Raw genomic sequence first — 23,875 nt, forward strand, 5'->3', positions numbered from 1 at the left:
CAGCCAGTGGTGGATCTAGCTGGCTCCACAAATTGAAGGAGTCTGCTCCGTCTCAGCCACTGTGCTCTGAACCAGCTTTTCTGCAGCCAGCCTCAGGAGGAGGCAGGTACAAAAGGAAGGAGACAGGGGCCGCTGGGTCATTATTGGAACTGGGGGGAAAGGTCAACTATTGTTTGGGGGGGAATTTTGGGGTGGAAAATCTGCCATTTTTGTCAAAACTTCCCACCATTTTTGGTCGTCTTTTTTTTTTTTTCCTGACGAAAAACTGAAAGCAAAACCGGCAAAATGTTTGGCTTTCTAAACCCATTTTTAGTTTATTAAAAACCTGTAGGGCTTTCAGGTAAACGTGTCGGGTTTTCAGAAGGTGCGTTATTTTTTGTGTGCCAAACCTGAACACTGTGACCGCAACATTTTGGCATTTTGGTTTCCCGTTTTTGATTGGCAAAAAATGCAAATATGGTTTTTCCGGGGAAAAAATTATTTCCTATTAAACTTGCTGGGTTTTCAATCTGCCAGTTTTCATTGGAATTTGGCTTGGATGGAAAAATCTCGAGCAGCTCTAGGTATGGTGCTCAGACATTCTCCATGTGCAATGAGAAAATTGCAGTCTGAATGATCAGTATTTATCATTTATGTTGCAGTAGCAACCAGATCAGAGCCCCAATGACCGCTGTAATCGTAATTAAAAAAGTGTCTGTCCCAAAGAGCTTTCAATATACTAGCCTTTCATTTTAGATTAATCAAAGCAACCCACACAAAAAGATAGTCTCCATGAGAGAGCGTAGGATCTGTGTGTGCTCTGTGACCTGGATGCTGGCGTAGCTCTTCTCTCTGCAGACAGTAGTCTTCAGAGAGTTAAAGTTGCAGGACACAGAAAATAAAAGGCATACATACATCCATGCATGCCAATGGCCACTTTGGTTTTGCACTGATTTACCTGATTATGCTCATATCTGTCCTTCTACCACGGATCTGCCCGCTTGAATACAGGAGCACGCAACTGCAGCTTCTGCCCTTTCCATGCCATAAGTGAGCTGTCTTCTTTGGTCATGAATGATGGATGTGTCCGTCTTTGATGTCTCTTTACAGCCGATTTCTTAGATTACAGCCGATTTCTTGATGTCGACTAGATCTGATTGAAACATTTCATCAAAACATTTTTGGGGATGAAAAATGGCTTTTTGTGGGAAACCCAAACCCAAATATTTTGGGGTAAAATATTTGGGTTTTGGTTAAAAAAAAAAGTTGGGTTTTAAAAAACCAAGATCTTTTCCCTAAAATTGTAATGAAAAAACCATATTCAAAAACCATATGTAGTAGAGTTAAAGCAGCACACTCTGACATCTAGACAAGCATGTGCCTACCTGGAGCTAGCCCTCACCTGAAAAGCCTCAGTACCACAGTATAGCAGTTTCCCATCACACAGCGTGAACTTGTGCTATCGAATAGAGCTGGCTGAAAAATTTTCAGTGCAAAAATTCCCCCCCCCAGAAATGCGGTTTTGTCAAAATTGCAAGTTTTTGGGGAAATGTGTTGATTTTGACCACCACTTTAATGGGGAAGCGTCAGAATGAACTGTTTTGATTTAGTAACATCAAGACATTTTGTTTTCATAAGGTAAAAATGTTTTGTTTTGACACTTTGACTTTTATATTATATCGTTATAATGTAATGTTATATTATAGTTTTAATATTAGATACAATAGCATATTTCAACATTTTACAGAGCATTGTAACCTATTGACTTGCGCAAAGCAAAACGGTTCACGTCTGAGAATCAGAATTTTTCAGAATTTGCATTCCGTGAGAAATCTTGCAATTCCAACTCTTGGTTCCAATTTGGAATGAAAGCATTTTGAAATGTCTGAATTTCCCCTGGGGGAGAGAGGCCAGTATCAGATGAGCTCTACTGCCGAGACCCCACAGGGCCTTCTCCACTGCTTTTTGGCTTTGAGTCTCAGGCTCAGATCTGTCACGTTTCACTTGGTTTCATATTGAAATGAAAGCTGTGGCCCACAGCACTCAGTATCTTGGCAGCTGGATCCATTTACTTGGGACCTTTTACTGCTGGGGGGCTGGGAAAATTCCCCAGCACATTTAGAAAACAGGAACCACAAGCTTGAACAGGACAGGGAGCGGAGCTAGGGGCTTAGCAATCTTCATTCTGGTCAGCACCTGCTCATCATTCATCTGCCTTTATTGTCCATTCTCAGAGTCTTGCTGCACTTTAATGCAAACCCTTATGCCCCTGATGGAAAGAGACATTCTCCAGGCCTTCCTGGTGGTTCAGAAGCACAGGGGCATCAGCATCTCAGGGGAGAGGGCAGTTCATTCAGCTTGTTCTAGCAGCAGGTGGCTGTCAGTTTCTGTCTGGATCTGAATTTCCCCCACTTTCCAGGCTGTTTAGGTCCGGGGTTTTGGTTTTGGCCCCTCACTAATTGATGGTAAGGTAATATGGCTACGTAAGGCCCCCAACTGGGAGTCAGAGCACCTGAGTGGCTCTGCCACTGACTCACTGACTGACCTTGGGCAAGTCCCTTTGGACAACTTTTTTTTTTATACGTATCCAGTGATTTTCAGTACCTCTACCTTTAGGTGCCCAACTTAAGACAGTGGGCTCGATTTTGAGAAGGGCTGAGCGCCTACAGCTCCCAGGGATTTCAGTTAGAGGTGGGAGAGGACAGCACCTCTAGTGGACATGTCTAAAAACGTTTAGCTGGACTTCTGTGCCTCAGTTTCCCAATCTGTAAAATTGCTCATGAGACATTCTCTCCTTTGTAAAGCGCTTTGAGATCGACTGAGGACAGGCACTAGCTAAGACCTAAGAGCTATTGTTATATTTATTATGAAATGGAAGTCCCAGCTTGTTTTCATATTTTGCAAGTGGCTAGGTCGTGGCTCAGTGAGTGAAACCTCTGCTCAGGCTGCATTTCTGTAAACACAAAGGACTAACTATTTTATATGAGGGTGGAAATCTTTCCTTATGTAACATTCTGAGTCTAGATTGTTGTATGTTTCATGTCTCTTTAGCACATCTGGAGCAGCAAACATGTGGAAAACAGGTATTTCTTATGCATAGCAGGGTGCAGATCCAACAGATGATGAATGACTCTAGGTGCCAGATCCTATGGACTGAGAGTCTATAAAGCCGATAGGTACACAGTCTAGATGGACAAAACAGAAAGACTGACTCTGTGCCACCTTTTCAGCAGTGCTCTGGACACTGGGTGCATACTGGAGGCTGGGCTCTTTTGAAAATCAGGCCTCTGTTCGTGCACTAGGAATTCTGGCCTTGAGCCTCTGTTTTCATTGCATGATCACGGGAGGCACATACCGTAACTCAAGCTCCTACACCTCAGATGGCGTCTGGCTGCAGAGCACAGGGCCTCCCCCGCTGTACCATTCGCGGAACGCTCCGTGCAATGAGCAGCGTGGTGTGTGTGCGATCATGTAATGCAAGAGCCAGATGTGCTGTGCATGTGGGAGGGGGCCGAGATAAAGTGGCTGTGGGAAAGAGGCAGCTGGATAGAAGCCCAGACCAGCACTAAGCGTGGTCCACACTGAATTCCTCCGGCTGGATGCCTTCTCCCTTGGCACTGCAGCAGCAGGTGTGGCTCTGACATGCTCATTCCGGTGCTGGCTGGGGCTAATCCCTTGTCCGTATTTTCCTCCCAGCATGTGAAAGCAAATCTTTGGCTTTAATCTCATTTTCCAGCTCCCCCTCCAGATGGGCTCCCAGGCACAGGTGAGAATTTCCCCACTGCCCTCCCCGGGGATTTGCCCCCTCGCTCTGTTAACTTTATCCCCTGACCTGGCCAAAATAATTTTCTCATCCCCAGCCCATCCAGGCTGTCGGAGTCTGTTGCAGGACCAGCTGAAGCTAAGTGCTAGGCTGGAAAGCAGGACGAATCCCAGGCAACCAGGCTCCCAAGCCGTTCAGGGACCAGAGGGGAGCTAATGCTCTGAAAATGCAGCTCTAAGAGGCTAGAACACCCTGTGCCAAATTCACAAGGGGTGCCTAAGCTTGTGTGACTCAGACCCTCTCTCACTCATTTAGACGCCCTCGCACTCACCCTTGGGCCTAATCACTTACCACCATGGAAAGGAGCCTAAACTGCTGTAGAGAGCCAGAAGCTGTGTGATGAAGTAGTCCCCAGCCTGCTCTAACATATGTCTTCTTCCAGCCCCTCAGCTTGTAAATTACACTCCAACTGCCTCCTTTACCCATGGGCATGGAGCAGGTGTGAGATGGTCTGTGAGAGTCTGAGCGAGCGTAACAGAGATCTAATTCGCATCACTTCTGGATTCGTCCCATCTCCTCACCAGAGGCTAGCCTCCCCCATCATGCCCCTCTAAGGGCCTTTGCCAGATCTGCTGCCGCTGATGATCCACAGACAATCACAGCTGTTGTGAAAGAAAGCGTAGAATCAAATGAAGGAGAAATCTTAAATGAACCAAACTGTACCATAGAATCTCTATGGATAGCAATTCCATGCTCAAATAATAAGAATATAGTAGGGATATATTACTGACCATCTGACCAGGATGGTGATAGTGACTGTGAAATGCTCAGGGAGATTAGAGAGGCTATTAAAATAAAAAACTCAATAATAATGGGGGATTTCAACTGTCCCATATTGACTGGGTACATGTCACCTCAGGACAAGATGGAGAGAGAAAGTTTCTTGACACCTTAAATGACTGCTTCTTGGAGCAGCTAGTTCTGGAACCCACAAGAGGAGAGGCAATTCTTGATTTAGTCCCAAGTGGAGCACAGGATCAGGTCCAAGAGGTGAATATAGTTGGACCGCTTGGTAGTAGTGACCATAATATAATTAAATTTAACATCCCTGTGGTGGGGAAAACACCACAGTGGCCCAACACTGTAGCATTTAATTTCAGAAAGGGGAACTACACAAAAATAAGGAAGTTAGTTAAACAGAAATTAAAAGGTACAGCACCAGAAGTAAAATCCCTGCAAGCTGCATGGAAACTTTTTAAAGACCCCATAATAGAGGCTCAATTTAAATGTATACCCCAAATTAACAAACATAGTGAGAAAACTAAAAAAGAGCCACCATGGCTAAACAACAAAGTAAAAGAAGCAGTGAGAGGCAAAAAGGCATCCTTTAAAAAGTGGAAGTTAAATCCTAGTGAGGAAAATAGAAAGGAGCATAAACTCTGGAAAATTAAGTGTAAAAATATAATTAGGAAGGCCAAAAAAGAATGTGAAGAACTCAAAAAGTAATAGCAAATTTTTTTAAAGTATATCAGAAGCAGGAAGCCTGCCAAACAACCCCAGAGGGGCCACTGGACGATCGAGATGCTAAAGGAGCACTCAAGGACGATAAGGCCATTGCGGAGAAACTAAATGGATTCTTTGCATCGGTCTTCACAGCTGAGGATGTGAGGGAGATTCCCAAACCTGAGCCATTCTTTTTAGGTGGCAAATCTGAGGAACTGTCCCAGATTGAGGTGTCATTAGAGGAGGTTTTGGAACAAATTGATAAGCTAAACAGCAGTAAGTCACTGGGACCAGATGGTATTCACCCAAGGGTTCTGAAGGAACTCAGATGTGAAACTGAACGACTACTAACTGTAGTCTGTAACCTATCATTTCAATCAGCTTCCGTACCCAATGACTGGAGGATATCTAATGTGACACCAATTTTTAAAAAGGGCTCCAGAGGTGACCCTGGCAATTACAGGCCGGTAAGCCTGACTTCAGTACCGGGCAAAAAAATTGTCAGACACGTAGATGAACATAATTTGTTGGGGAATAGTCAATGTGGTTTTTGTAAAGGGAAATTATGCCTCACCAATCTACTAGAATTCTTTGGACAAGGGGGATCCAGTGGATATAGTATATTTAGATTTTCAGAAAGCCTTTGACAAGGTCCCTCACCAAAGGCTCTTAAGCAAAGCAGGCACTCATGGGATAAGAGGGAAGATCCTCGTCAGGGGTTGGTAACTGGTCAAAAGATAGGAAACAAAGGGTAGGAATAAATGGTCAGTTTTCAGAATGGAGAGAGGTAAATAGTGGTGTCCCCCAGGGGTCTGCCCTGGATCCTGTCCTATTCAACATATTCATAAATGATCTGGAAAAAGGGGTAAACAGGGAGGTGGCAAAATTTGCAGATGATACAAAACTACTCAAGATAGTTAAGTCCCAAGCAGACTGTGAAGAGCTACAAAAGGATATCTCAAAACTGGGTGACTGGCAGATGAAATTGGCAGATGAAATTCAATGTTGATAAATGCAAAGTAATGCACAGTGGAAAACATAATCCCAACTATACATATAAAATGATGGGGTCTAAATTAGTGGTTACCACTCAAGAAAGAGATCTTGGAGTCATTGTGGATAGTTCTCTGAAAACATCCACTCAGTGTGCAGCGGCAGTCAAAAAAGTGAACAGTTCAGAAAAGGGCAACAAAAATGATTAGGAATATGGAGCGTCTGCCATATGAGGAGAGATTAATAAAACCGGGACTTTTCAACTTGGAAAAGAGATGACTAAGGGGGGATATGATAGAGGTCTATATAATCATGACTGGTGTGGAGAAAGTAATTAAGGAAGTGTTATTTACTCTTTCTCATAACACAAGAACTAAGGGTCACCAAATGAAATGAATAGGCAGCAGGTTTAAAACAAAAGGAAGTATTTTTTTCACACAATGCACAGTCAACCTGTGGAACTCCTTGCCAGAGGATGTTGTGAAGGCCAAGACTATAACAGGGTTCAAGAAAGAACTAGATAAATTCATGGAGGATAGGTCCATTAATGGCTATTAGCCAGGATGGGCAGGAATGGTGTCCCTAATCTCTGTTTGCCAGAAGCTGGGAATGGGCGACGGGATGGATCACTTGGTGATAACCTGTTCCGTTCATTCCCTCTGGGGCACCTGGCATTGGCCACTGTCAGACGACAGGATACTGGGCTAGATGGGCCTTTGGTCTGACCCAGTATGGCCTTTCTTATGTTCTTATGTAGCATGCCGTGTGCGCACACGCTGGCTGATCTGCTGCCGGCTGTATCCCCAGAGCTTCCCAGGGGAGATCTGCTCAGGAACACACTGCCCCTCCCTGGACTAACTTTGAGTGGAGTTTGCAACCACTTATCAGTCCGGTTGGCTCTAAGCATGTTTTGTGTCCATACCCAGATAATAGTCACTTAGTAACCATGCCTCTTGCCATGCATCAGCCTTGCCTAGAGGCCTAGGCTGGCCCGTGGGTGGTAGGTTAGGCCAGTGTGCTTTTGCTGTGTGACCAGCTCCCCAACCACACCTAAGTTTGTCCTCCTTGCTCCAAATCATCTACGCAGCCCGCATCATGATGCGAATGCCATCCTGTGTACATGTACGAAGGGGCTGCGTGGGATATGGTAGCTGCCCTGACTTTCCCACAATGCACCAGCTAGGCAGCATGATGGGGCGATGCACAAACACTGTCGACACGTGGTTAGTTTGTGGAGAAAAAAAGCCGATGGCTAGAAGAACACAACTCCTGTGTGTTTCTTGTAAGTGGGATGAGAGTCATGACCTGGCGACAACAACAGGGGTTGCAACAACCCTGTGTGGGCAGGGTTGCCACGATGATTATCACAAGGCGGGACAGGCAGAAAGTCCTAGCAAGACGCTGATCAGAGGCTTGATACAGATGAACAACAACAAAAAATCCAGGCTGGTCAGTGTAAGAAATCTCCCTCCAGGAAATTATAAACTGTACACACCACCTGCCTCTACCTCTTCAGACTGCAGTCGCACAGTACCTGGGAGGCCAGCTCTTGTGCTTTGGTGTGATTTCCGGTGCTATTTATTAGAGCTCGTAATTCAGATGAGAAAATGGAAAATGTCATACGTTTCTCCTCCCAGCTGCCTCCCGTGCCGCCCGACCAGGCTGCTGCTTTCCGCCCCCTCCCCTCTGTGCTCCTGGCAGCTGGGAAGTGAAACCTACAAGAATCCAGATGATCTCCAAAGCTGCTGCTTCCTGGGGCTTTGGAGAGCTAGATCCTTGTAAATTTCACTCTGCAGCTGCCAGCAAGAGGGAGGAGGGCGGGGGCGTTGGTTAGAAGATCTGGGTGAGGAGGAGACGGAGATGGCTCCGGAACATGAAAAATACACAGACCCAGAGAGGAGAGGTGACAGAGGTTAGGGATGGGTGGAAGGTACAACAGCTCAGAGCACTCCAGGCTGAGGCTCATGATTTGGTTATGCAACTTCGGGTTTATGTTTAACCCTTTCCCTCTGGGACTGACAGCATAATAAATAACAGTAATAATGAATATGTCTGCCCTCCTTATTAAGGACTGTCAATCATGGTTATTGCAATCATGCCTAAGAACCAATTGAGAACAGGGCCCCGCTGTGTCAGGTGCTGTACAAACTCCTGGGCCTGTGATGTTTGAATTTTATACAAGTGTCAGAGGGGGACCCATGTTAGTCTGTATTCACAAAACCAATGAGGAGTCTGGTGGCACCTTAAAGACTAACAGATTTATTTGGGCATAAGCATTCGTGGGTAAAAACCCCACTTCTTCAGATGCATGGAGTGAAAATTACAGATGCAGGAAGTGGGATTTTTACCCATGAATTTTTACTCCATGCATCTGAAGAAGTAGGGGTTTTTTACCCATGAAAGCTTATGCCCAAATAAATCTGTTAGTCTGTAAGGTGCCACCGGACTCCTTGTTGTTTTTGTGAATTTTATACATCCATCATCATGGCAAACCCCAAAGGGACATGGCCTCCTTGCAGGTCAAGCACCACCTGGATCAATCTCTAACTAGCTCCTTAAAGTGGTCTGGGTGGCTGTTCAGTTTCTGTCCATCACTGGTGATCTTATTATGCCACTTATCAGAGGGGTAGCCGTGTTAGTCTGTATCCACAAAAACAACAAGGAGTCTGGTGGCACCTTAAAGATTAACAGATTTATTTGGGCATAAGCTTTCGTGATGAAATCTAAAGAAATGGGTTTTTTACCCATGAAAGCTTATGCCCAAATAAATCTGTTATTATGCCACTGACATTTATGGCAACCACATGCTCACCGGCCGGGAAGTGGTAAACAGACTCCATGATTTGCTTGTCTTCCGTCCTAATAATATGTCCATACCAAGAAAGCAGATGAAACCAAATCAGTGCTGATGGAGGCAGGTTGCAGGGTTCGGCGCTCAATGTCCTAATTTTATACATTAGCCCTGTGAACCTGGTAGTGCATGTGAAAATGATTTGCTCTGAGCTAAATACACTTGTAGCAAAGGGACATGCCCACCTGCCCCACTGAAATACGGGCGCCGTGGAGCGCCCTGTCAGGACGCACAACGGCACCATCTGCTCCTCTGTTAAATCACTCCTTAAAACCTACCGCTGATGTGATTTGTACTCAGGGCGTGCTTGGAAGCCTCAAACAAGATCAGAGCCCCGTTGGCTCTGGATTTCACATACACAGAGAGACAGGCCCTACCCCAAAGAGCTCACAGTCTAAATAGGCTAAGGGTGGTAAAAGAAACTGAGGCACAGAGAGAAGAAATTACTTTCCCAAAGTGAGCTGGAAGAGCCACATATGGAACCTGGATTCCTGATTCCCAGGCCAGTGCTCTGTTCACTAGATCATGCTGCCTCCTTGTGCAATGCCTATACAAACCACTGATCTTTGGCATTGGCTAGGCCACCTGGAATGACTGTGACCACCTAGACTACTAATTAATACAAACACAAACAGACGCTACTGTTATTTTGTCCCCCTCCCCATCCCTGTTGGTCTGTTTATCTCCCTGTCACATCTCACCATTATCCTAGACTGGGATCTCTCTGGGGCAGGGACTGTCTTTGTGTGACTTGTTCGTACAGCACCTAGCAGAATGGGGACCTGAATGGGACCCCTAGGCAAAATTATGAGCTGTGAATATCCTCTCCCCATAGGGAATGTGTCAGTCATGAGTGTGCTTTGCTTGTGACTGGGTTTGTGTAGAAGACATAGTCTCATTGCCGTGCTATGACTTTTTTCCCCAGGACTTGAGATCAGAACTTAAGAATGACCACATTGGGTCAGACCAATGGTCCATCTAGCCCACTATCCTGTCTTCCAGCGGTGGCTAATGCCAGGTGCTTCAGAGGGAATGAACAGAACAGGGAATCATCAAGTGACCCATCCCCTGTCATCCACTCCCAGCTTGTGGCAATCAGAGGCTAGGGACACCTAGAGCATGGGGTTGCATCCTTGACCATCTTGGCTTATAGCCATTGATGGACCTCTTCTCCATGAATTTACCTAACTCTTTTTTGAATCCTGTTATCGTTTTGGCCTTCACAACTTCCCCTAGCAAGGAGTTCCACAGGTTGACTATGCATTGCGTTAAGTAATTCCTTTTGTTTATTTTAAACCTGCTGCCTATTAATTTCATTAGGTGACCTGATAAGTCTGTTGCTCCTGTCTGTATCACGCACAGGCCAGATAACTCCTGGTAGAGGTTAGAGCCTTTCTGTCTCATTCTGTCCTCCAGTGGTTACATTCCAGGATTCCTTCTAGTCAGAACCAGCTTCACATATCTCCCATAAAATGTAAGGCCAAATTCTGCCCTGAGATGCATACAGCATCTCAGATGGGCTAAGGATAGGGATACTTACCTTAGAACCTAGTTGGTGGACCGATCTGCACGGGGAAATGGAAGTGCGTATCTACTATTCCCTTCGACCTCACTGGGCTTTGGATCAGGGCCCGGTTGACTTTGGAGGACAGATGAGGCTTTCTGAATGGAGAGGATACTTTCCGTTCTTCAAGCTTTGATCAGTGAAGCCTTTGGGGAATTTCCTGCTTTCCCCCTTGCATTTCCACAATTCACAGTACTCTTATTTCCCCTCAAGACTGCGAGCTCATAGCTAGTCTGATGCAATTCTGCCACCTCGTGGCAGGTAGTAGTGTCAGCAGCATTGCTGCTCCAGAGCTCAATTCTTTAATGCCAAAGCACAGAACCAAATCCCATGGCAAAGGGATTTATCGCTAAGGAAAGGACACCGCAGAAGGAAGCAGTGTGTATTGTTCCACTACACTGGGCCGTAAGAGTGGGTGGCTCGGAAGATAGTGTGTTGCTGGGATTCACACTCCTAGGTCACTAATTCAGGGAGCGGAAGGATGTTGTTACTTATGGATGGCCACGGTGCATGTGATGAGTTCGCTAGGTCTCAGGCAGGACCCTCATAGAGAACAGATTGCACATCATAAATCAGCATTGCTGTTAGTCTTTGTCCCGTTCTTGGCAATCTCAGCAGAGAGGCCAGGGACAAACTTGCCTGCTCACTCCTGGAAGTGGTCCCTCCAGGCCGGGATTGAGGGGGATATGACAGAGGTCTATAAAATCATGAATGGCGGTGGAGAAGGGGAATAGGGAAGTGCTATTTACCCCTTATATAACACATGAAGCAGGGATCACCCAATGCGATTAATAAGCAGCAGATTTAAAACAAACATAAGGAAGTACTTCACACAATGCACAGTCAACCCGTGGAACTCATTGGCAGGGGATGTTGTGAAGGCCAAAAGTATAACTTGGTTCAAAAAAGAATTAGATAAGTTTACAGAGGATAGGTCCATAGGTGGCTATTAGTCAAGATGGTCAGGGATGCAGCCCCATGCTGTGGGTGTCCCTAGCCTTTGACTGCCAGAAGCTGCAAATGGACGACAGGAGATGGATCACTCCATGACAGCCCTGCTCTGTTCTTTCCATCTGAAGCACCCGGCACTGGTCACTGTCAGAGACAGGATACTGGGCGAGATGGACCATTGGTCTGACCCAGTATGACCGTTCTTATGTTCTTGTGTTCACACTGAGGCATACAGGGCTGGATGCTAGGAATCTGTCCTGCCACTGCCAAGGCTGTGCTGTCCTTGTTTGTTCTGTATGTAAAAGGACTATTTGTTTTAGAACTGCCAATCAAGGACCTTTCTTTAACTCTGCTTTGAAACTTGCCTGTTTCCTTCCCCCAGCCCCGCCCCCCGTACACACATAAGCCAGTCCCTGCATCCGGGAGCCAGATTTCATCCTAGCCCCTTAGCTCAGTCTATATAAAAACCCACCACCCAGGTGAGTCCTCTTGGTAATCTCTGCTGAGCAGGGGCCAGACTAATAGCAAGGTGTGTGAGGAGGGGAACCAGGGCTGGACTAGCAGGCTGTGTTGCAGATTAAGTCTGAGGTGTGTTGGGAGCTGTCTGTGGGCAGCTTGCACTGAACCTAACCGGCTTTAGCCTGGGACATTCCTCTCTCCCTTTTACGTATATTGAAAAGACACCAAGTTGACTCCTACAAATAGAGGAAATAAGTAAAACAAAGCTCATGCATCAGTATCTGACACCAGCATGAAAATCAGCTCCTCATCTGTTTTACACACAGACACAGCGGCCCATAAAATATTTTAATAACTTCCCTTTGCGATCTTGAGATGGAAGGTGCTAGAGAAGTGCACAGTTCTGAAAGCTCTGCTCTCGGGATTATTGTGGGGAAGTTCTCTGGCCTGTCTGGATGCAGGGCCTGGCTCATGTGTGTATTGGGGTGTATTCTCTGGCCTGTGCTCTTACAAGAGGTCAGACTAGATGATCATAATGGGCCTTTTTGGCCTTGGAATCTAGGAACTTTGGAGTTTGCTTTCAGAGGCTGCGTTGGTTTGACGCTGAGACTCAGAGCAGCGCTGGGGAACTCCTGCGTGCCCTGAAACTCAAGTACAATGCTGAGAATAAACTCTTGGAGAGAGGAAGAGCTGAGTTCCACACCTCTCATTGTGATCTCTTGCCAGCGTTAGCTTCACCTTCACCTTCTGCTGTCCTCCTCCCGGACTCCTGGGTCCTCTCATTGAGCCTGTGCTGGGTTCCCCCAGCCCCCGGATGTGTATGCGCATCACACTGTGCAGGACAGTTAACAAACATTTCTTATTTGGCTCTTTAACTAAGAGAAGGAGGGAAGGGCAGGAGGCAATTGGCCACAGCTGCTGCAGTCCCGTGACCCTTACACAGAAGAGGCCCCTTAGGGAGGTCAGAGTCACCCCGACTGCCTTTGTCTGTGTGGGTCTCTGTGCTCCTTAAATCATTCCAGGGGGCCGGGAAACTCCTGGGTAAATAAGGTCAGGAGTGTCGATTTCCCCCTAAGGAACAACCCCCACCAGGGAGAGGCCCACCCCAAAAGTTATGCAAAGGTGAAAGGGTCACCCCAGGGGAGACAGTGACTTCTTCTCATTGAAGGATCAGCCTCATGTCCCTCACCAGGGGGAAGGTTCACAACCTTCCAATAACGGAAGCTTTGGGGGTTACCTGACCCTTCCCATTATAAGGCCCTGTTTTAAGTTGTTTATAACTTTACCAAACTTTAGATGTCTGGAAGAAAGGGTCACACTTGGGGTGGGGGGTGGGGGAGTGGGCAGAAGAGTCTGTGCTCACGAGGACGCACTCCCCTCTAGACCCCGGAATGGAACCCCAGGGTGCTGAGTCTCATCATTCCTCTGCTGTCCCCAAATATCTGTGAAATGCATGGGCAAAGTGTAGGTCTTGTGCCCCCACCCCTGATGACGAGCCATGGGGGTGTCAAGAGGACGGATTTATTTTTTTTTCAGTTTGCTTTTTTAAAAACTTAGATAATTACACACACACAAAAACCTGTTAAAAGAATATAATTAAGGTAGCAAAGTCCAGCACTCGTGATAGGAAATTCTAGAATTAAGGTCTGCTGTGGGACCTTATTTGCCGCCTCCCCCCCCGCACATATATTATGATACTGTCTTTAACTACATGCTCAAATGTTATTTTTCCCCACATTTTGGTACCAAGCCCCCCTCCCCACCCCTCTGGCCTTGTATCTGCCCTGTGATCCTGCCTCCATGCTATGGTCACACTCCCCGCTTTGAGTAGCTGGAGGCAGGAGTGGTGGCCTGGGGTCCCTTTCTCCCCATAGCAGTGGCATCGGGGCCCCTCTTTCCTTGGGAACAACAGAGGTGGCAGCAGAAGGAAGGGGACTCCATAGTACTTATTGCAGCAGTGAGGGTTTATCGGCTTGGGTGAGTCAATGGGCTAGGCCTGCTGCACCCTTCCCCTCCTGCTACACACAGTGTCTCTGTTGGGGTGGTGCTGGCAGGGCCCTGGGGCAATGGCTCTTGGACTTACAGTGTATGAAAGAGGTCAAACCTCTCAGAATGATTGTTTCCGCCTCAGGCAGGAGTCCCTGCATTCCTTATCCTGGGGTCAGTTTTCTTCATAACCATGTCAACTAGAAACTGACTTTGTTCCTTAAAGGACAGCTGAGAGTCAAACATAATCACATGACTCCAGGAGCTGGGGCCTTAAAAGTGCCAGTCTGGAGTGCAGAGGGGAACTCTTCCCAATAGCCCTCTCTCCAGGGTGCTGAAAGCCTCTCCTCTCCCAAACATGATGGGTCAGATCCAAAGCCCCCTGAAGATATTGGGAATCTGTCTATTGACCAGAGTGAGCTCTGGAATAGGCCCCGGATCAGTTCCCCCCTCTGTGTACTTGCTATGAATCAGAATAATATTCTTCCCAAAGTCCCCACCCACCCAAGGCACAATTACAACCAGCTGTAACAAACTGACGAGAAACACCAGTGCACCCCTTTGGAGTGGGGCATGGCAGACCACAGTGGATTGCTCGCTTTCCGCTCTGGCTGTGTGAAATATGAAGGCGAGCGCATTGGTAATGGGCTCCCAGGAGCTGGGAAGGGAGCGATGGGACCTTGTAGCTATACAGGAGCGTTAGCCGCCTGAAGCAGGGGATCCTCAGGCCCTGATTCAGCAAAGCACTTAAGCACAGGCTTAACTGTAAGCACATGCTGAAGTCCCCTTGAAGTCAATATGCCCCTACTGGGACACTGGTCAGCATGTGATTGCTGCTTTCTCAAGGGTGCAACCCCCCTGGTAGGCTGTTGCAGGTGGGGTCCTGGCAGGACTTTCTAAGATTCAGTGTTCCAGGGGACGCTTAGCTTGATTGCCTGAGAATGCAGCTTGGTCCTGAGCTCAATCAAACACTGATGGTAACTCTGTGGACATCTATGTTGAGCTGGGATTCCCAGCTGGTGGAGACATATTTGCTCTAGCAGGCTAAACGGAGCAGTGTAGCCAGGGTAGCTCAGGCTGCTGTCCAGGCTAGCTGCCCGAGTACATGCCCAGGGGGTCCGGATGGGTGTGTACCTGCACGGCTAGCCCAAAGTGTGCCCATGCTTCCCTGGGGGATTGTCATTGTTGCTGGGGTTATTCAGAAGCAGTGCCTTCTGGTCTGGGCATGGCATCGAAATGGCAAAGAGCGCCGCAGGGCATCTGGAGGTGGGTCTGGATTGTTGCATCCCAGGGCTGAGATACGCTGAGGGAGCCCCGAGGGCAACCGAAACTGGCAACACTAGGGTGCTGTGGGGCTGTACGGCCAGGCGGTGGTACAGTTTGTGAGTGGGTCCTTTCAGAGCCCAGCAGGACTCAGTGGGGTGGGACGGAAGGACATCAGCAGGGTGGGGGGGCCACAGGCTAAAATGGCAGGGGAGCTGTGAGTTGGGATTGAGGGGCATTGCCAGAGCTGGGGGGCGCTGGAACAGTAGAAAGCCCTGTCAGTCAGGACTGAGGTCCCTTGCGTTGTACACAGCAGGCTGGATATCAGGAGCTTTAAATTCAGGACAGTCACCTCAAAGTAGAAAGCAAGAACGAAATCTGCTAGGGATGGGGGGGGCGGCGGGAAGGGGCTCGCTCCGTGCTGGAACATGGACGCCTAGACGCTTGTCTAGTGCAGGGCCCTTGGCCCCCTGCCCCTCCAGCCCCCAGCTCCCATGCGTGATGGGCTTGTCATGCATCAGCTTGTTTAAAAGGATGCTGTGGATGGGGCAGAGCTGCCCTGGGCCTGTCGCCCTGGAGGTGGGTACAGTCGGGAGAGTAATGAGTATTCAATTGCTCCCTTAGGTCTTTTCTTGAGCCTAATCCTCATTAGACTGAAACCCATTTCAATTAGCACAGGCCAGGCTCCCCCTTTGTCTTTCCTTTAATTGGACCATTCCTGCTGCTAAATGGGCAGCTTAAGCATCCCAAAGACCCTGAGAAAAGCTCGGCATGCCCCCTATTGGGGCTTGAAAGTGGAGAAATAACAGCATAATCAGAGTCTCTTCCTCTTTGTGGCAGCACTTGATTAGCCCTGGGCGTCCCCCCTCCCCCTCGCACCCTTTCACTGGGGGCTGCCGACAGATGGGAACAGGACGGCGGCTTTAATGGGGCATGTGCAAGGCTTTCATTGATCGCACTGCCATTCTCTGTTTCTTCTTCTTCTTCTTCTCTTGGCCTTTGTGCCGTGAGACTGGGAACAAGCTGGGAAAGGCCCGGCTATCCCATAAATACCTGCCTACAATGGATGGGCTCGAGGATGCAGGGGCTCAAAGGACAGCCCTGGCCGCACTCCTTTTATCTGCATCTCTTGCTCTCCTCTGTCCTCCTCCTCCACCTTGCTTCTCCTCCATTCCCTTCCTTCTGTTTTCCTTCACTGCTTTTTCTCATTGCCCGTTTCTCTTTCTCTCATTCCGCATTTCTTTCTCATTTCCATTCTGTCTTTCCTTTGGGCTCCGTCTTCCCTTTTCTCTCTTTTCCCCTTTCTCCATCACTTAGCCGGACATGGTCTTAAGCCAGACCAATTTGTTGCCCTCTCATCTTAGTTTCCAGATTTCCAAGCCTCGGGAAGATTCTTAAGTGCAGTCCTGCATTTCGGACCAGCCTTCTCAGCCCCAGTGCCCCCATGTGGAACGCTGCGTGTGGCAGAGAGGCTCAATGAGGGATGCATGAACTGTTTTCATCCAGGGAACCTAAAATGCTCTGGGATTCCTGCCTCTAGCATAAACAGCTCTTTCTATAGCCACAGCTCCATGATTCTGCTGCTGCCATTGTCAACAAGGGGGACACCAAATTTGGGTGGAATGTAGGTAACGTCGGGAGTGACATGAGTGATGTGTGTCCCTCCCATGAGAGACATCTCAGAGGTATGTCTTCAGTGTTCTGGTACCGACCCATGTTACTGTAACCCGTGAGTCACAGACCCTCCCCCACAATCCACAGAGGATATGAGTATGTTACGGCCTCAGCTAGGGACCCTTGGGTTTTTAGCTCAAGCTACGGCAGCTCATGCTTTTAGCTCTGGAGATCTCTGATTCGCTCCCCAGTGTGTTGGCTGAGATGGCAGCCATCATGCAACCTCTGGAGGTGAGCCTGAACCCAAGCCCCAGATCTGAGCCACCCCTGCACTGTGGAGAGGTTTGAACCCATCTGAAGTTTGCGACTGGAACCATCTCTCTAAACGGGGTGAAGAAATACCCTGGCTCTGTGCACATCACCAATTAATTTTTACTGCAGTGCCAACACAGCCAAGAGTGACCAGTTTTCTATTGCTCATTGTCTCAGCAGAATTGTTAACTAGGTTCAAATTGCAGGCTCTTCATTAACAGGGATGATGCATGAGTCAGAAAGAGCCCAGCTTGACTCTCAGATCCCAGCCAGTTTGCACCTTCCTCTCATAACATCTGGTCCTGGCCATTGCTGGAGACAGGATATTGGACTCGATGGACCTTGGTTCTGATTCAGTCTGTCGATCCCTATGTTCGTATAAAATCATGCTAATACCTGGTGACCCAGCAGCCAAAGAAGTACATGGTTCAGTGTGTATGGAAAATATTTCTTATTGGTCAACTGATATTAAACTAGGCTTGGTTGCTATCTCTCTGGGCCTAATAAGCCTGACCCTGGTTCTGAGTAAGCCAGAGAGTTCTGAATTGGCAACGATCAGTTCCTGAAACCACTAATCTTGCATTATACACACTCACCACTACAAACATACACACGCACACACAACAACTTTGTTTATTCCAAAGGGCCTGTAAGCTGGAGGAGCCAGCTGCTTTATATGTAACCATCTGACAAAACCTTAGGAAGTTCAGGAAGCCTGAGAGGGGCTCAGCATAAGGCAGGAAACGAGGAACAACACCAGGGTAACTGGGAAACAAATTGAGAGCAGGCTGTCCCAGGACAATCCAAAGCGCAAATACAAGACTTGGCAACTGCAGGAGGAAGGGAGCCCCACTGTGAAGTTTAGACTGATGGAGATTTAGTTATGCATTCAACTAGAGACAGCCTAAAACCCAGGAGCTGCATTTGAATACTAGGGACGCTGAATTGCGATGGGTGAAGGTGTTTAGTTTCCATCTTCCAGCAAAGTCGAAGAGGAGGGAACCCATTCATTGCCATTAGCTGGCACAGTGGTGGTTTCTACATGTGTAAACTGCATGAGGGAAGGAATAACAGAGGTCCCTTTTGAGAGCACAATGTCGGATTAATTAGGGGAAGAGATTTAATGAATGACTTGTCCTATCCCTCTGTATTTAATAGCCAAGAGGGTGTCCCAGTCAGTCCCTGTCATTGATGGCTCTGCTTGGGAACTGATTTAGCATAAGCTTAGAGCCTTATCCCATTCAGACAATGCAAGCCTTCCTGGGGCAAAGGAAGGTTTGAGCCTATACGCAGCTGGGTAGGAAATGCAAGCTTCCACCCTCACCCCCAGGCGAGGCATGTGGGAGAGAGAACCCTCACCCCAAAGTCTTGTTGTGTCCTCTCGGCATCTAAGACTGCATTTAGGTCCCTAGTGGGGTGCCTGTAAGTGCTTCACATGGTCTCTAGGCACCAAAGCTTCCTCACAGTGCACCTGCACTTGGATGTATTTGAACGGAGGGGGATGAGGTCTGAGAACGGAGCTTTCGCTAGCAAGGGGTCAGGAGGGAACAAGCTGGGTGATATGGCGGAAGCTTGGCTCTCCAGATGCAATGGGCCCCAGGAGAGTATAGATGGAAGTGATGTGGGCTGGGGAAGGACTCAAACCTTGGGCTGGAGAAGAACAAACGCTCCACCAAAGCAGAAATAACTAGGCTTGGCAGGATTCGATTTTTCCTGGTCAATGTCGGTAAACGTCGATTTCACCATACACACGCCAACCAATGAAAACGTATTTCCATTGCTGATCTGATCGTTGAAATATACAGCGAGCAAAATGCTGCTTGAGAATTGATTAGAGTTTGATTTAAGGACCTTTCCTTTGTATGTGTGACATCTGACATTGACAATGTGCGTTTTAATGGATATACAGCTGCAACGTTTTGAATCTCAACATTTACTGTTGTGAAGTAATCGTTGTCTGCCCCCCCCCTTGCCTGATTGGCCCCTAATTTCCCCCAGCTGTGAAAGTTTAAATGGATAAAAATCCTTAAAACCCATAATTTTGTGCAATTGTGAAAATATAAATGGATAAATATAGAAAAAAACACTTAAAAATAAACATTGATATTATCCTCCGAAATGATAAAAAAGGGGAATTCTCTAAGCCTACCAATAACCCAGACTCCTTAGCTGACCCTCCACATGGTGATGGTTCTCCTGCACCATTTCCAGAGCCTCCACTGGAAGCTTTTCACTGCTTCCCTGGGATGTTTCTCCTGTCCGTTGGCAGGGATTTAACTGACATGCAGCTCAGGGCCCTGAGTGGAGTTCAGTGACCACAGACTGTTTTCAGTTCAATTCAGGGAGATTCTCTTGGTGTGTCTATCAGGGGGGTGCGTGCGACCTCTCCCCACAGAATGGGGTCACACACTGTGTTTGGGGCTTATTCCCCTGTGTTGTCTTATTCCCCTGTCCTGACCCTGGCAGCTGGCTCTGCAGTTCGATGCCCTGCCTGGGTCTTTCTCCCAGAGCCAGGCACCCGTTTTTCTGCACCAGTCTCTGATGAGACGTCACCGGTGGCTCCTGCTAGTTTGTGGGAAACCTCTCCCCTGCTTCCCCTAGTATCTGGGACATGGAAGCAAAAAAGCGTTAAGTGTGGCCTGACTTAAATTGTGGGTGAAAACAGAAATAAACCGGGATAGGAAGTGAGGGAAGGGACAGCGATCTTCCAGTCTGATTTTACCCCTTCCCTTCTCCTCCCTTCTTTCCCATTTTCCATTCTCCCTCCCTCTCTCCATGCCCCCCAGGAGCACACGGCACCCACAGATGGTGGGGCAGGGCAGGGCCATGGCTCTACCCACCCACCCACCCCACAGAGTGAGCTGGTTGCACTGGGGCTGCAGGGTCCCTCAGGCTAAAAGATTGTGCTAGAGGGAGGCACAATTCCTTCCTGATTTCCCCACGGGGTGGGAGGGGCTCTGCACTGCCCCCTCTTGGGGACAGTGATTAAATGCCACAACTCACAATTTGGCCCTTAGAGCTTGTCTACATGAGGGCATCCAGGAAAGTTAATTCGAACTAACTAAGGCCATGTCTACACTATCCGCCGGATGGGCTCCGCCACGGCGAGAGGCAGAAGCAGAGTTGATGGGGGAGCGGCGGCCATCGATCCCGCGCCGCGAGGACGCGAAGTAAGTGATTCTAAGTCAATCTAAGATACGTCGACTTCAGCTACACTATTCTCGTAGCTGAAGTTGTGTATCTTAGATCTATCCCCCCCCAGTGCAGACCAGGCCTAAAGGTGTGAATTTGAAGTGGATTTGTTAAACCGCATTAAACCCTTGTGTGAACACCTTCATTTAGAACAAAAATTACTTTAGTTTGGTTTACCTTAATTCTCTTCCAAAGTGAATAAAACTAAACCCAATTAAAACCGCTTTAATCCTGAATAACAGCATCCACACAGGATTGTAAGGCGGTTTAACAAATCCCCTTCAAATTCACACTTTTCGTTAATTTGGATTAATTTGCCTGAATGTCCTGTGTAGACAAGCCCTTAGGAGACAGCAGCACTTCCAGGGCCAAATTCTGCTCTCAGTTACACCCATGTAAATCTGGAGTCCCTCCACTCCAGCGGGCCCTAGCTATGAATGTCTTTGCCAGGACAGCAGCTGGCTCAGCCTTGTTCTTACTGTTGGTAATGGGGGTGCTGGAGTAGGGGGTCTGGCCCCCATTCTGGGAGCGTCTGGCAACTGGTGACAGATGAACCACAAAACGTTCAGCGTTTTGGGTAACTACAAAGCCTGGGACATCTCAGGCGGAGACTCTCACAGGAGCAGGCTTTCTCTGCCAGTCTCTCAGCTGGAGTCGGGCTGGGTGGAGCTGCTCCGGCACTTGGTTAAAGGAGCTCACGTCCTGGTTTCTCTTGCTGAGTTTGCCAGCGCTACGGACAAAATCTCACTTGCTGCCTTTTAAAATCTCCCTTGTTCAAATGGTCACAGCTGGCAACCCCTGCGCAGCTCCTGCTATGGGGCAGATAAGGCCCCGATCCAGCAAAGCACTTCAATGCATGCTTATCTTTAAGCAAGTTAATAGTCCGGCTGAAGCCAATGGGAGCCTCTCCACTGAGTTCACTGTGGGCTGGATGAGGCCCTTAGTCCTTTGCTGGATAATGTCCTAAATCCTGATTCCTAATCGAGTCTCTCTGCCCTGGCCCCAGCAGCTGGATTCCTATGCACTCACACATGAGATCTGCTGACCAATGTGGCAATGATCTGGGATGTGTATTAAGCCTCTTAACACATGCAGGTCACCTCCAGATTAACTTTCATAAATCTTGACTTAATTAAAGCCACAAGCCCCTTTCACCCGGACTGACCTGGTCACGGAGCGAGTGGGTGAACACGTGTCCGGCGGGGCTGTCCGGCTGACCCTTTGGGCAGAAGTGGCACGTGCTGCTGCTAAAGTGGCAGAGACGTGATAAATCTTCCACCACAAAGGGACCGAGAAGAAAAGCTAAAGCCAGCATCTGTCTGCGGGCTGCATTCAAGGTGTTTCAGGGGGTGGGGAAGAAAGGCATAGGAGAACACAAGCTGGACAAAGCCGTTTAATGGATGCCTGGCTTGCTAAATGACTGTTCCTCTTTCAAACAGCTCAGCTTAGAAACCGATCCCTCTGCGTGCGTGTCAGTATATGTACGGGGCGGGGGGGACCCCCAAACATTGACAAAACGATCTATTTTTTAGCTCATTCTCAGCTGCACTCTTTTTGCGTAACTTTCCCAAAGCCACAGACCCAGCTGGGAGAATTTCAGCCCAAAAGGCTGAAGTTGGTCAAAGTTTTAAGCAACTGAAAACAGAATTATAATGTAAAGTATCAGCAGTGATCCCGCTCTGGTCTGCAACCTGACGGCATTGGGAGTGCGCTGTCTGTTATATAAACAGATTTATCGTTATACATAGATTTATCATGTGTGAGTAATAAATAATACCTTCACTACTGCTCAGCCTAGAATAGATACATACACACGTGTCTGTGTGCTAACCACTGTTATCATTGCTGTAATCAGACATCCTCGATTATATATTCATACACAGAAATACACGACTGAGTTGTAATCAGACCTTAACTATTATGTCACTACTGCTCTGCTGATTATAGATACACTTACATTCATACTTACACATACTTAAAAAATCAAACCCCACTATTGTCACCACTGTGGTCAGACATCTATGATGGTTCCGCTAACGGGAGCACAAACACTATGTGGCAAAGGGGGAAAACTGGATGAAGGAAATGTGTGGCCAGGCCAGCCCATACTGGCATGTTTCATCAAATGTTCCACCGATGGAATGGAAACACAGGGAAATCTGCACCATGGGACTCCACCTCCCATAGAAACTTCCTGTCTTAAGCATCCACTTTAATATATTCAGCAGAATTTAAGTTAAAGACCCATCTCTACTAGGCAAGCAATTCTTGCTGAGGTCAGTTAAGACTGTACACACTATATACAGCATTTAATTTCCAGCCAGGCCTCGATCCAGCCTCTTCTTCTGCAGGTGGAAATTTTGCCCCATTAATAAACTGTAGGTATAAATATTACTAAGGAGACAGTTAACGACTGGATTTGCATTCAGTCCTTCACCTCCCCTCTGAGAAGGCCAACAAGGGAGCTAATTTCCATTTTGCCATTTGTGGATGAGTGCTCTTACAATGATACCAATCTCTGCTCTAGCCTTAAAACCGTGCAGCAAAAAGCGAGTGGTTCAGATAGGGTAAGGGGGAGTCCCGTGATTCACGTCTCCTTGCATAGAAATATTTGGTGAACCATTGCAAGGAGAGATGAAATGCATTGGAGTAACACTGCACTTCGTCTGTAGCACCTTTCCCCCCAGCGTCTCTCATGGACATTAACCCGCACTACCCTCCCTACCTCCTGTAATGTGGTTATCCTCATAAACAAAGCCCAAGCCGCAACATCCACATGGATATTTTTAGTGTGCCAGCACAAGAGTGCCAGCTCTGGCTCTGAGGCTCACTCTCAGATGCTGTGCAGTCAGAGCTGCATTGGCACGGTGGGGGGCAGGAGCCAGGAGCCCAGTTAACCGTTGCCCGGCTCCTTAAGGCAGCATTTACACCAGTGGTCCAGCGGGGGTCAAACGACAGCGTTCTCATGCAGTAGCGTTTGACACTCCCTTTGCACTGGAGTCAAAGCCAAGGTGCGGCAATCAGGAGTCCTGACACCCAGTTCTGCGCTCGCACCACTAGCCCACGCCACTTCTCACTTCCTTCGCTCCGCGTCAAAAGAGAATTGGAATCACGCTGTCAGCGGTTGCACATTGGCAGGAGAGACCCTCTCCTCCAATCCTCACCCGCAGTGGGGGTCCTCGCTTCCAACTGGCTAATGGCCTTCGAAAGCTTCTGCAATGAATACCGTTTGCATCGCACCATTACCAAATTTAAAAAAATGCTTTTCACATTCCTGATTTCCTGCACGGCAACTGCAGGACGTGACACCCCCCCGCCTTCCCTCTTTTGTCTTGTTTTTATCTGAACTTCTGTGGCCACTTCTTAAACAGATTCTCAAGGCTGAAGAATGATCGGAGCCATGCGGCAGAAAGTGACCTGAAGGCGTGAGAAACGCACGGAGAGG

This window comes from Natator depressus, chromosome 18, assembly GCF_965152275.1.
Source record: "Natator depressus isolate rNatDep1 chromosome 18, rNatDep2.hap1, whole genome shotgun sequence".
NCBI classification, from domain to species: Eukaryota; Metazoa; Chordata; order Testudines; family Cheloniidae; genus Natator; species Natator depressus.